General features: G+C 37.4%; 1 protein-coding gene across 7 annotated transcripts in view; it reads right to left on the bottom strand.

The window, feature by feature from the left end:
- The window catches only part of RGP1 (RGP1 partner of RAB6A GEF complex), a 58,705-nt gene that overhangs the window by 3,435 nt on the left and 42,327 nt on the right, over positions 1-12,943 (bottom strand). For 5 of the 7 annotated variants that reach the window (XR_013170338.1, XR_013170337.1, XR_013170332.1 and 2 more), the window contains one exon: positions 8,395-8,516. The gene's annotated coding sequence lies outside the window, so the exon portion shown is untranslated. Of the gene's footprint in view, positions 1-7,733; positions 7,871-8,394; positions 8,517-12,943 lie in introns of all 7 variants that reach the window. The other 2 variants (XR_013170334.1, XR_013170333.1) reach the window with 2 other exon arrangements.

Here is a 12,943-nt window from a genome sequence, read left to right on the forward strand (position 1 = left end):
CCTCAAGAGAGCCTCTTTTGTTGCTCAGATGTGGCCTCTCTCTCCAGCCAACACAACAAGCCGACTCACACCCTCCCCCTGTCCATATGGGACATGACTCCCGGGGGTGTGGACCTTCCTGGCAGCATGGGACAGAAATCCTGGAATGAGCTGAGACTCAGCATCAAGGGATTGAGAAAAACCCTAGAATGAGCTGAGACTCAGCATCAAGGGATTGAGAAAAGCCCTAGAATAAGCTGAGACTCAGCATCAAAGGATTGAGGGGACCTTCTTATTTTTTTTTTTTTGTCTACAAGCAATTTTTTGAAAGTAAATTCATCAATTTTTCAAATACAACAAATTTCCACATTCACCAATATTAACATCAGTGGTGTATACATAGTTCTGTCAGTCATAAGCAAATTCTAATGCAATTTATGTTTGGATGGATTTGTTTTTTTGTTTGTTTTATAGCTCAGATGCAGCTTCATTCAGTGTTTTTTTTTCTGTATGATTTTTTTTATTATTAATTAAAAAAAATTAGCTAACACAACATTTAGAAATCATTCCATTCTACATATGCAATCAGTAATTCTTAATATCATCACATAGATGTATGATCATCATTTCTTAGTACATATGCATCGATTTAGAAAAAGAAATAGCAAAACAACAGAAAAAGAAATAAAATGATAATATAGAGAAAAAATAAAAATAAAAAATACAAAAATATATAAGAAAAAAAACTATAGCTCAGATGCAGCTTCATTCAGTGTTTTAACATAATTACATTACAATTAGGTATTATTGTGCTGTCCATTTTTGAGTTTTTGTATCTAGTCCGGTTGCACAGTCTGTATCCCTTCAGCTCCAATTACCCATTATCTTACCCTGTTTCTAACTCCTGCTGGTCTCTGTTACTAATGACATATTCCAAGTTTATTCTCGAATGTCGGTTCACATCAGTGGGACCATACAGTATTTGCCCTTTAGTTTTTGGCTAGACTCACTCAGCATAATGTTTTCTAGGTTCATCCATGTTATTACATGCTTCATAAGTTTATTCTGTCTTAAAGCTGCATAATATTCCATCGTATGTATATACAACAGTTTGTTTAGCCACTCATCTGTTGGTGGACATTTTGGCTGTTTCCATCTCTTTGCAATTGTAAATAATGCTGCTATAAACATTGGTGTGCAAATGTCCCTTTATGTCTTTGCCCTTAAGTACTCTGAGTAGATACCTAGCAATGGTGTTGCTGGGTCGTATGGCAATTCTATATTCAGTTTTTTGAGGAACCACCAAACTGCCTTCCACAGTGGTTGCACCATTTGACATTCCCACCAACAGTGGATAAGTGTGCCTCTTTCTCCGCATCCTCTCCAGCACTTGTCATTTTCTGTTTTGTTGATAATGGCCATTCTGGTGGGTGTGAGATGATATTTCATTGTGGTTTTGATTTGCATTTCTCTAATGGCCAGGGACATTGAGCATCTCTTCATGTGCCTTTTGGCCATTTGTATTTCCTCTTCTGAGAGGTGTCTATTCAAGTCTTTTTCCCATTTTGTAATTGGGTTGGCTGTCTTTTTGTTGTTGAGTTGGACAATCTCTTTATAAATTCTGGATACTAGACCTTTATCTGATATGTCGTTTCCAAATATTGTCTCCCATTGTGTAGGCTGTCTTTCTACTTTCTTGATGAAATTCTTTGATGCACAAAAGTGTTTAATTTTGAGGAGCTCCCATTTATTTCTTTCTTTCTTCAGTGCTCTTGCTTTAGGTGTAAGGTCCATAAAACCGCCTCCATTGTAAGTTTCATAAGATATCTCCCTACATTTTCCTCTAACTGTTTTATGGTCTTAGACCTAATGTTTAGATCTTTGATCCATTTTGAGTTAACTTTTGTATAGGGTGTGAGATACGGGTCCTCTTTCATTCTTTTGCATATGGATATCCAGTTCTCTAGGCACCATTTATTGAAGAGACTGTTCTGTCCCAGGTGAGTTGGCTTGACTGCCTTATCAAAGATCAAATGTCCATAGATGAGAGGGTCTATATCTGAACACTCTATTGGATTCCATTGGTCGATATATCTATTTTTATGCCAATACCATGCTGTTTTGACCAGTGTGGCTTCATAATATGCCTTAAAGTCCGGCAGCATGAGACCTCCAGCTTCGTTTTTTTTCCTCAAGATACTTTTAACAATTCGGGGCACCCTGCCCGTCCAGATAAATTTGCTTATTGGTTTTTCTATTTCTGAAAAATAAGTTGTTGGGATTTTGATTGGTATTGCATTGAATCTGTAAATCAATTTACATAGGATTGACATCTTAACTATATTTAGTCTTCCAATCCATGAACACGGTATGCCTTTCCATCTATTTAGGTCTTCCGTGATTTCTTTTAACAGTTTTTTGTAGTTTTCTTTGTATAGGTTTTTTGTCTCTTTAGTTAAATTTATTCCCAGGTATTTTATTCTTTTAGTTGCAATTGTAAATGGAATTCGTTTCTTGATATCCCCCTCAGCTTGTTCATTGCTCGTGTATAGAAATGCTACAGATTTTTGAATGTTGATCTTGTAACCTGCTACTTTGCTGTACTCATTTATTAGCTCTAGTAGTTTTGTTGTGGATTTTTCCGGGTTTTCGACGTATAGTATCATATCGTCTACAGTGATAGTTTTACTTCTTCCTTTCCAATTTTGATGCCTTGTATTTCTTTTTCTTGTCTAATTGCTCTGGCTAGAACCTCCAACATGATGTTGAATAATAGTGGTGATAATGGACATCCTTGTCTTGTTCCTGATCTTACGGGGAAAGTTTGCAATTTTTCCCCATTGAGGATGATATTAGCTGTGGGGTTTTCATCTATTCCCTCTATCATTTTAAGGAAGTTCCCTTGTATTCCTATCTTTTGAAGTGTTTTCAACAGGAAAGGATGTTGAGTCTTGTCAGATGCCTTCTCTGCATCAATTGAGATGATCATGTGATTTTTCTACTTTGATTTGTTGATATGGTGTATTACATTAATTGATTTTCTTATGTTGAACCATCCTTGCATACCTGGGATGAATCCTACTTGGTCATGATGTATAATTCTTTTAATGTGTTGTTGGATTCGATTTGCTAGAATTTTGTTGAGGATTTTTGCATCTATATTCATTAGAGAGATTGGTCTGTAGTTTTCTTTTTTTGTAATATCTTTGCCTGGTTTTGGTATGAGGGTGACGTTGGCTTCATAGAATGAATTAGGTAGCTTTCCCTCCACTTCAATTTCTTTGAAGAGTTTGAGCAGGGTTGATACTAATTCTTTCTGGAATGTTTGGTAGAATTCACATGTGAAGCCATCTGGTCCTGGACTTTTCTTTTTAGGAAGCTTTTGAATGACTGATTCAATTTCTTTACTTGTGATTGGTTTGTTGAGGTCATCTATTTTTCTTGAGTCAAAGTTGGTTGTTCATGCCTTTCCAGGAACCCGTCCATTTCATCTAAATTGTTGTATTTATTAGCATAAAGTTGTTCATAGTATCCTGTTATTACCTCCTTTATTTCTGTGAGGTCAGTGGTTATGTCTCCTCTTCCATTTCTGATCTTATTTATTTGCATCCTCTCTCTTCTTCTTTTTGTCAATCTTGCTAAGGGCCCATCAATCTTATTGATTTTCTCATAGAACCAACTTCTGGTCTTATTGATTTTCTCTATTGTTTTCATGTTTTAAATTTCATTTATTTCTGCTCTAATCTTTGTTATTTCTTTCCTTTTGCTTGCTTTGGGGTTAGTTTGTTGTTCTTTCTCCAGTTCTTCCAAGTGGACAGTTAATTCCTGAATTTTTGCCTTTTCTTCTTTTCTGATATAGGCATTTAGGGCAATAAATTTCCCTCTTAGCACTGCCTTTGCTGCATCCCATAGGTTTTGATATGTTGTGTTTTCGTTTTCATTTGCCTCGAGATATTTACTAATTTCTCTTGCAATTTCTTCCTTGACCCACTCGTTGTTTAAGAGTGTGTTGTTCAGCCTCCACGTATTTGTGAATTTTCTGGCACTCTGCCTATTATTGATTTCCAACTTCATTCCTTTATGATCCAAGAAAGTGTTGTGTATGATTTCAATCTTTTAAAATTTGTTAAGACTTGCTTTGTGACCCAGCATATGGTCTATTTTTGAGAATGATCCATGAGCACTTGAGAAAAAGGTGTATCCTGCTGTTGTGGGATGTAATGTCCTATAAATGTCTGTTAAGTCTAGCTCATTTATTGTAATATTCAAATTTTCTATTTCTTTATTGATCCTCTGTCTAGATGTTCTGTCCATTGATGAGAGTGGGGAATTGAAGTCTCCAACTATTATGGTATATGTGTCTATTTCCCTTTTCAGTGTTTGCAGTGTATTCCTCACGTATTTTGGGGCATTCTGGTTCGGTGCATAAATATTTATGATTGTTATGTCTTCTTGTTTAATTGTTCCTTTTATTAGTAGATAGTGTCCTTCTTTGTCTCTTTTAACTGTTTTACATTTGAAGTCTAATTTGTTGGATATTAGTATAGCTACTCCTTCTCTTTTCTGGTTGTTATTTGCATGAAATATCTTTTCCCAACCTTTCACTTTCAACCTATGTTTATTTTTGGGTCTAAGATGTGTTTCCTGTAGACAGCATATAGAAGGATCCTGTTTTTTAATCCATTCTGCCAGTCTATGTCTTTTGATTGAGGAATTCAGTCCATTAACATTTAGTGTTATTACTGTTTGTATAATATTTTCCTCTACCATTTTGCCTTTTGTATTATATATATCATATCTGATTTTCCTTCTTTCTACACTTTACTCCATACCTCTCTCTTCTGTCTTTTCGTATCTGACTCTAGTGCTCCCTTTAGTATTTCTTGCAGAGCTGGTCTCTTGGTCACAAATTCTCTCAGTGACTTTTTGTCTATAAATGTTTTAATTTCTCCTTCATTTTTGAAGGACAATTTTGCTGGATATAGAAGTCTTGGTTGGCAGTTTTTCTCTTTTAGTAATTTAAATATATCATCCCACTGTCTTCTAGCTTCCATGGTTTCTGCTGAGAAATCTACGCATAGCCTTATTGGGTTTCCCTTGTATGTGATGGATTGTTTTTCTCTTGCTGCTTTCAAGATCCTCTCTGTCTCTTTGACCTTGACATTCTAACTAGTAAGTGTCTTGGAGAATGCCTATTTGGGTCTATTCTCTTTGGGGTGCACTGCACTTCTTGGATCTGTAATTTTAGGTCTTTCATAAGAGTTGGGAAATTTTCAGTGATAATTTCTTCCATTAGTTTTTCTCCTCCTTTTCCCTTCTCTTCTCCTTCTGGGACACCCACTACACGTATATTTGTGCGCTTCATATTGTCATTCAGTTCCCTGATCCCCTGCTCAAATTTTTCCATTCTTTTCTCTATAATTTCTGTTTCTTTTTGGAATTCAGATATTCCATCCTCCAGTTCACTAATTCTAGCTTCTGTCCCTTTAAATCTATCATTGTAGGTATCCATTGTTTTTTCCATCTTTTCTACTTTGTCCTTCACTCCCATAAGTTCTGTGATTTGTTTTTTCAGATTTTCTATTTCTTTTTTTTGTTCAGCCCATGTCTTCTTCATGTCCTCCCTCAATTTATTGATTTGGTTTTTGAAGAGGTTTTCCATTTCTGTTCGTATATTCAGCATTAGTTGTCTCAGCTCCTGTATCTCATTTGAACTACTGGTTTGTTCCTTTGACTGGGCCATATCTTCAATTTTCCGAGTGTGATCAGTTATTTTCTGCTGGCGTCTGGGCATTTAATCAGATTTCCCTGGGTGTTGGACCCAGCAGGTTGAAAGATTTTTCTGTGAAATCTCTGGGGTCTGTTTTTCTCATCCTGCCCAGTAGGTGGCGCTCGTGGCGCTTGTCTGTCTGCAGGTCCCACCAGTAAAAGATGCTGTGGCTCCTTTAACTTTGGAAAACTCTCGCTGTGGGGGAGGGTCGCCAGCCAAAGCAGCTTGGGGGAGTGCCTATCCAACGTCCCCAGCCGGACCGGGAAGCCATGTGTGTGGAAGGGACCCCGGTCGCCGGTCTCCAGGGCTTGGGGGACCTCCGATCCAATTCTCCCAGCTGGTCCGGGGGGCCGCGCGTGGTGGGGGGCGCCAGCCGCCGCAGCTTGAGGAGACCTCCTGTCCAATTCTCCCAGCCGGCCCTGGAAGGAGGGAGGGAGGGACTCCGGCCGCCAGCCGCCCTGGCCCGGGGAAGCGCACGCCTCTCGGTGATCTCACCGCTGCGGATTCTCCCTGCCGGTTCAGCCATTGCAGAATGGGGGACGCTGTCTTTTTGGTCTCTGTCGTGGCTCCGGGAGCTGTTCTGTACCGTTTCTATTCTTTAGTAGCTGTTCTGGAGGAGGAACTAAGACCCGCGCATCTTACTAAGCCGCCATCTTCTCCGGAAGTCGAGGGGACCTTCTTGACCAGGGCAGGAGAAGAGTGAAATGAGACAAAGTGTCAAAGTCTGAGAGATTCCAGGCAGAGTCAAGGGGTTGTCCTGGAGGTTATTCTTATGCATTAAGTAGATATTACCTTGTTATTCAAGATGCAATGGAGAGGCTGGAGGGAAGTGCCTGGAGGTGTGGAGCTGTGTTCCAGTGGCCATGTTTCTTGGTGGTGATTGAATAATGGTGTAGCTTTCACAGTGTGACTGTGTGATTGTGAGGCCTTGTGTCTGATGCTCCTTTTGTCTACCTTGTCAACAGACGAGTAGAACATATGGAATAAAAATAGATGGTGAGGGGAACAAATGTTAGAATAAATTTGGTTTGAAATACTGGTGATCAATGAAAGCAAGGGGTAAGGGGTATGGTATGTATAATCTTTTTTTTCCTGTTTTTGTTTTATTTTTTTTCTGTTGTTTTTTTGTTCCTTTTTCTGAATTGATGCAAATGTTCTAAGAAATGATGAATATGCAGCTATGTGATGATATTGAGAATTGCTGATTATATATGTAGAATGGAACGGTCATATGTTAATGTTTTTGTTTGTTGTTAATTTTTTTAATTAATAAATAAATAAATTTCTTAAAAATTTCCATAAAGGCTATCACTGCCACGGATAGTGATTCCTCTGAAGGATCTGAGTAAAGTCAATTGAAAACCTCCTGGAAAGGGTTCACCATTCTAGATGCCATGAAGAACATTTGTGATTCGTGGAAGGAGGTCAAAATATCAACACTAACAGGAGTTTGGAAGAAGTTGATTCCAACCCTCATAAATGACTTTGATGGGTTCAGACTACAGTGGAGGAAATAATTGCAGATATGGTAGAAATAGCAAGAGAACTAGAATTAGAAGTGGAGCCGGAAGATGTGATTGAATTGCTACAATCTCATGATAAAATTTGAATGGATGAGGAGTTGCTTCTCATGGATGAGCAAAGTAGATGGAATCTACTCCTGGTGATTGAAATGACAACAAAGAATTTAGAATACTACATAAACTTAGTTGATAAAGCAGCAGCAGGGTTTGAGAGGACTGATTCAAATTTTTAAAGAAGTTCTACTATAGCACCACCAACATTGAGGCAAGACCCCCCACCAGCAAAAAAGATTATGGTTCTCTGAAGTCTCAGATGATGATTAGTGCTTTTTTAGCAGTAAATAAATTTTAAATAAGGTATGTACATTTTTTAGACATAATGTTATTACATATTTAATAGGCTTTTGAGGTAAACATGACTTTCATATGCACTGGGAAATTTAAAAATTGATATGGCTCACATTGTGATATTCACTTTATTGCCGTGGCCTGGAATCACATCTGCAATATCTCCAAGGTATACCTGCAATATGTGATTGTCTCCTGTACACAAAACAAATGGATCCAAGAGAACCTGCCAACAGAGGGCAGAGAATAGCTGTGGAAAGTAAGAAAAAAATCATGCAGAAAAGATCCATTTCAAATGATGCATTTAAATAAGGGGTCCAGGGAAGGCAATATAAAGAGAAAAGTAGTGAAGCACACAGAAGGCAAGTAGTTTATTAAAATTCTAAATTACTTCTCCTAGCCTCAGCAAGAGAGAGAAAGAAAATAGGTCAAATCATTACCTTCAAGTGCCCCATTCTCTTCTGCTGCCTACTTATCCCGCACTCTGCACAACAGCACAAAGTGTGGTTCTAGACCTTGGGTGCAGTTCACCTTCTCATAAATAGCCAAATATTCAAAGAGCTGCTGTTTAAGGAGCCAAGGGTTTTTACTTCAAATTCACACATATCTTTATTTTGCAAATTAAAATGATTTTAAATTTAAAATGTTTTAAAATCATATCCCAGGCAGGCAAGAATGCTCACCTGCCATGCCAGAGGACCCGGGTTCGGTTCCCGGTGCCTGCTCATGTAAAAAAAAAAAAAAAAAAAAAATCATATCCCAGATCCAACTTACCTGTCTAGATACGTGTTCTAAAAGATGAATTGGCATTATACTCTGAGTGGTATTCACTTTGTGAAAAGACAGTCCAGAGAAGTAATTTTCAATGGAAAATTCTTCATGGAGAGCCATCAATTCTGAGAGAAATTTAAGAATCATCAGGAGATACATCTATGTACATTTGTCTTCATGACGATCCAAGCTCCAGGTGAACCCATATTACAACTGTCTGCTCCATCCAGGCCTGGACCAGCACTTCTGTGAGGGTCCAGGAAGGTCCTAACAGTCTCTACTGGCCTCCCACACTTGGCCTGTTTACCTAGGTACATATACTGCTTCCCTATATTTCTCTTACCACTTTCACCAATATAATCAACCCCAGTAGTTACCTACCACCCTTTGAGAGCACTGGATAGCAGAAAAACCTCAAATATTATTCTGTTATATATTCTTCCCCACTCCACTTAAAATTCCACTCTCTTCACAAAATCCTTCACTGAGAAAAAGTAGATATAAGTTCCCTTACCATTTAAGTGCAGTTAAATGTAAAGTATCTCACGTAAAATCAACCAAAAGAAACATGGTCACCACGGCAGTTTCTATAGAATGGAAATGTGTTCATCACTATTTTAATCTTCTGCTTTGCATAGAATTTCCTAGAGAAGCCAAAGATTGGAAAGAGGAGGAGAAATCTAAAGCGAGATATGACAAAACTGGATATTTAACACACAAGTGTTTTTTATGTTGGTCTTTATAAATTTTTATATGGTTGAAACATTAAGAAAAACGAAAAGAGTTGCTAGCAGTTGGCAGACAGACTGAAAGCAGGAAGACAAGTTAAAAGGCTCCTGGAGAAACTCAAGCATGAAATGGTAAATGCCTAGTCTAGGGTGATGGAATAATAATGGTCAGAGAAACAAATCTGAGATCATCTGACGGAAGAAACAAGCAGGTCTTGGTGGCAGACTGGATCTACAGGCTGAAAAGGAAAGAGTCAAAGGCAGGGACCACAAATAGGCAAGTACAAACGTGAGCAGCAGCTGTGTGGGGCTGGCAGGCTGTGAAGCCCCTCTCCATCTAAAGGGGATCTTGCTGCTCTGGGATGGGGCCCAGAGTAGCCAGGTCTTCTGCATTTTCCTTTGAACTCTTTCAACAGCCTCTGTGACAAGTTAGGGAGAACCAGTCTCACCTCCCTCCTATCTAACCCTCCACAATGTGTTCAGATGTCAAAGTGACCTTTCTGAAATAAAAACCTAATTATGCCATTTCCCTGTTTGAAATCCTTAAATGGTTCCCCATGGAAGCTGTGTTTTTCAAACTGTTATTTTTAGCAGCAAATGCCTTCCTTCAAATAAAATTTAAATGTAAAACAGAAAAAAAACAAACAAAAACACAAAAAACAGCTGCTCTTGATGAAAGGAGCAGTGGTGGGCCCAGAAGCCACCACGCTCCCTGGCTTTAAACCCCAGCCCTTTATCAGAAAGAGCTCCAGAGGTACCTTCAGGGAACCTCTGGGCAGTAGCTTTCAAAGAGGGTATGGTAGAACTTTCCAAGAGATATAGTATATATATGGACAGTTTTAAGGAAATCTGTTTCTAGAGCCTCAGTATTCCAATGTAGTCTTTCCTAAAATTGATGGACCTGAGAATGAGCCTGTGTTCACAGCAGTCCTCCCACTTTATGAAAGAGAACAGTCCACACCCATGCCAAGTCTGATTATGATGAAATGTTCTTGTGTGTAAACACTTCTACGATACAAAGCAAAGGGATAAATCACAACGTTAGTCTAGCAAAAGTAGAAAAAAAATGTTTATTTGGTACAAAATTTATAATTTGACTAGTACATTTCCTAATATAATTTATGTGGACAGTTTAATTGAACACCATAAGTACATGGAACCTCGAGTCGTGCATGAGAGTTTGTAGGTTTGTCCAGAGTGATGCCCTGATAAATCCCAGAGTGATTTGAACAGTGAATAAAAAAGCACTTGCAAAGTCCCCTTGGGGGAATGGCAAGAAAGGGGGAACATTCAGCTTCCCCATGTGGAAAATTCCTGATCTTCTCACAAGCAGTGGGGACAACCAAAGCAATAGGCCGAGCCCCCAATCTTGGAGTTTGTTCATATGAAACTTATCCCCGCAAAGAATAGGCTAAGCCTACTTAAAATTAGGCCTAAGAGTCACCCCCAGAGAACCTCTTTTGTTGCTCAGATGTGGCCTCTCTCTCTCAGCCAACATGACAAGCAAACTCACTGCCCTCCCCCTCTCTACATGGGACATGACTCCCAGGGGTGTAAACCTTCCTGGCAATGTGGGACAGAAATCCTAGAATGAGCTGGGACTCAGCAACAAGGGATTGAGAAAACCTTCTTGAAGAAAAGGGGGGAAGAATGAAATGAGACAATATAAAGTGTTAGTGGATGAGAGATTCCAAACAGAGTTGAGAGGTTATCCTGGAGATTATTCTTACGCATTAAATAGATATCACCTTTTTAGCTAAGGCATAAAAGAAAGGCTGGAGGGAAGTGCCTGAAAATGTAAAGCTGTGTTCCAGTAGCCAAGTTTCTTGAAGATGATTGTATAATGATATAGCTTTTGCAATGTGACTGTGTGATTGTGAAAAATTGGTGTCTGATGCTTCTTTTATCTACCTTATGGACAGATGAGTAAAATGTATGGATTAAAAATAAGTAAATAATAGGAGAAACAAATGTTAAAATAAATTTAGTAGATTGAAATGCTAGTGATCAATGAAAGGGAAGGGGTAAGAGGTATGGTATGTATGAGTTTTTTTCTGTTTTCTTTTTATTTCTTTTTCTGAGTTGATGCAAATGTTCTAAGAAATGATCACAGTGATGAATATACAACTATGTGATGAAAAAAAGAATGTTCATATTGCAGTTCATTGGTTTTATTAATAAAAATTTTAAAAACAAAAAATAAAAATAAATAGGGGGAACAAATGTTAAAATAAATTTAGTAGATTGAAGTGCTAGTGATCAATGAAAGTGAGTGATAAGGGGTATAAAAAATAGGGGAAACAGAAGCTAAAATATATTGGGTAGATGGAAATACTAGCAATCAATGAGAGGGAAGGGTAAGGGGTATGGTATGTATGAGTTTTTTCTTTTTTCTTTTTATTTCTTTTTCTGAATTGATACAAATGTTCTAAGAAATGATCATGGTGATGAATATACAACTATGTGAGGATATTGTGAGTTATTGATTATATACCAAGAATGGAATGATCATATGGTAAGAATTTCATTTTTTTATGTTATTATATTTAAAAAATTAAAAAATATATATTGGTCTAGGAAAACTTTTTTTTTTTTGATCTAGGGAAACTTTTAAAGATTAATCAGGGTGTCTTTAATGTAGCTTCCTGCCTTTCCCCATTGCATATATATTTCTGTTAAGGGTAAATCTTGGCATTAGAAATGGGGTGTTTTAGCCCATATTGGGATTCTCTATAATAATTGAACAGCCAAAGAATACATTAGTGATATACTTTTTTAAAAGTAACCAGAGTATACTAAAAAGATGGAATTTTACTAAATATAAATTATACATTGATAACCTAACTTAAACAATAACAACAAAAAAGTATCTGGAGAGTTTTGCAGGTCACCAAAATTTTTAATGCATTGCTTTATTCAATAACATAGTTGAAATCTATTTCACCAAATCATCATGAAATATTTATTATGATCACAATCTTTACCTTATTTCAATTTATAAAATGATTAATACTTTTTACTCTCCTATAAACTAAATAAATTTAAACATGTGAAAATAAATGTTAGATTTCAACTGAAAACTGTGTGATGGGATGATTGTTATTTTAGGGAATTTATAAGCAAAAAAATTTGAGCTCTAAGGCTCAAAAGAATACTTTGAAAATCAATGGCTACATGGTTACTCAATCGTATCAGAACTGCAGCTCCCTTTTTTCTAATAAATACTTTGTAACAGCGTCTTTATTGACCTAAAATGAAATTCTAAGTAATATAGCCTATTTACACACAAAACTGCAAAGAAACAATAACTGCCATAACTAATATAAAAGAGAACTAAAGGATGGGAATTTATAATAAAATAAAAGAAATTTCAAAATGTAAATGGTTGCATACAACTATGATAAAATAAAGCAAGCAGGAGGGTGGCAGTTCAGTCTGTATATGTGAGGGGAAGGCATGGTTACTAGGAAGTAAAGCAAATGCATAGGTCAGAAATTTAGAGATATTCGTCCACCCCGAAATCAATGCCAGATGCCAGTTTTCAAAATGTTTCTAAATATTCTAACCCAATCTATTCTGATGGTTTATACACTTACATATATTCAATTTGTTCTCTTTATCATGTAATGATATGCGCTGCTGCACAGTAAATAATTGATTAATAATTGAGGGATTTCACAACCCTACAGGTAAAATCCTTACCCTCCTGGGATATAACGTCCAGGAGTGTAAGTCTCCCTGGCAATGTAGGACATGACTCCTAGGGATGAACCTGGCCCTGGTACTGTGGGATCGACAATGCCTGACCAAAGGGGGGAAAAGAA

Source organism: Tamandua tetradactyla, chromosome 2 (genome assembly GCF_023851605.1).
Source record: "Tamandua tetradactyla isolate mTamTet1 chromosome 2, mTamTet1.pri, whole genome shotgun sequence".
Taxonomy (NCBI): Eukaryota; Metazoa; Chordata; class Mammalia; order Pilosa; family Myrmecophagidae; genus Tamandua; species Tamandua tetradactyla.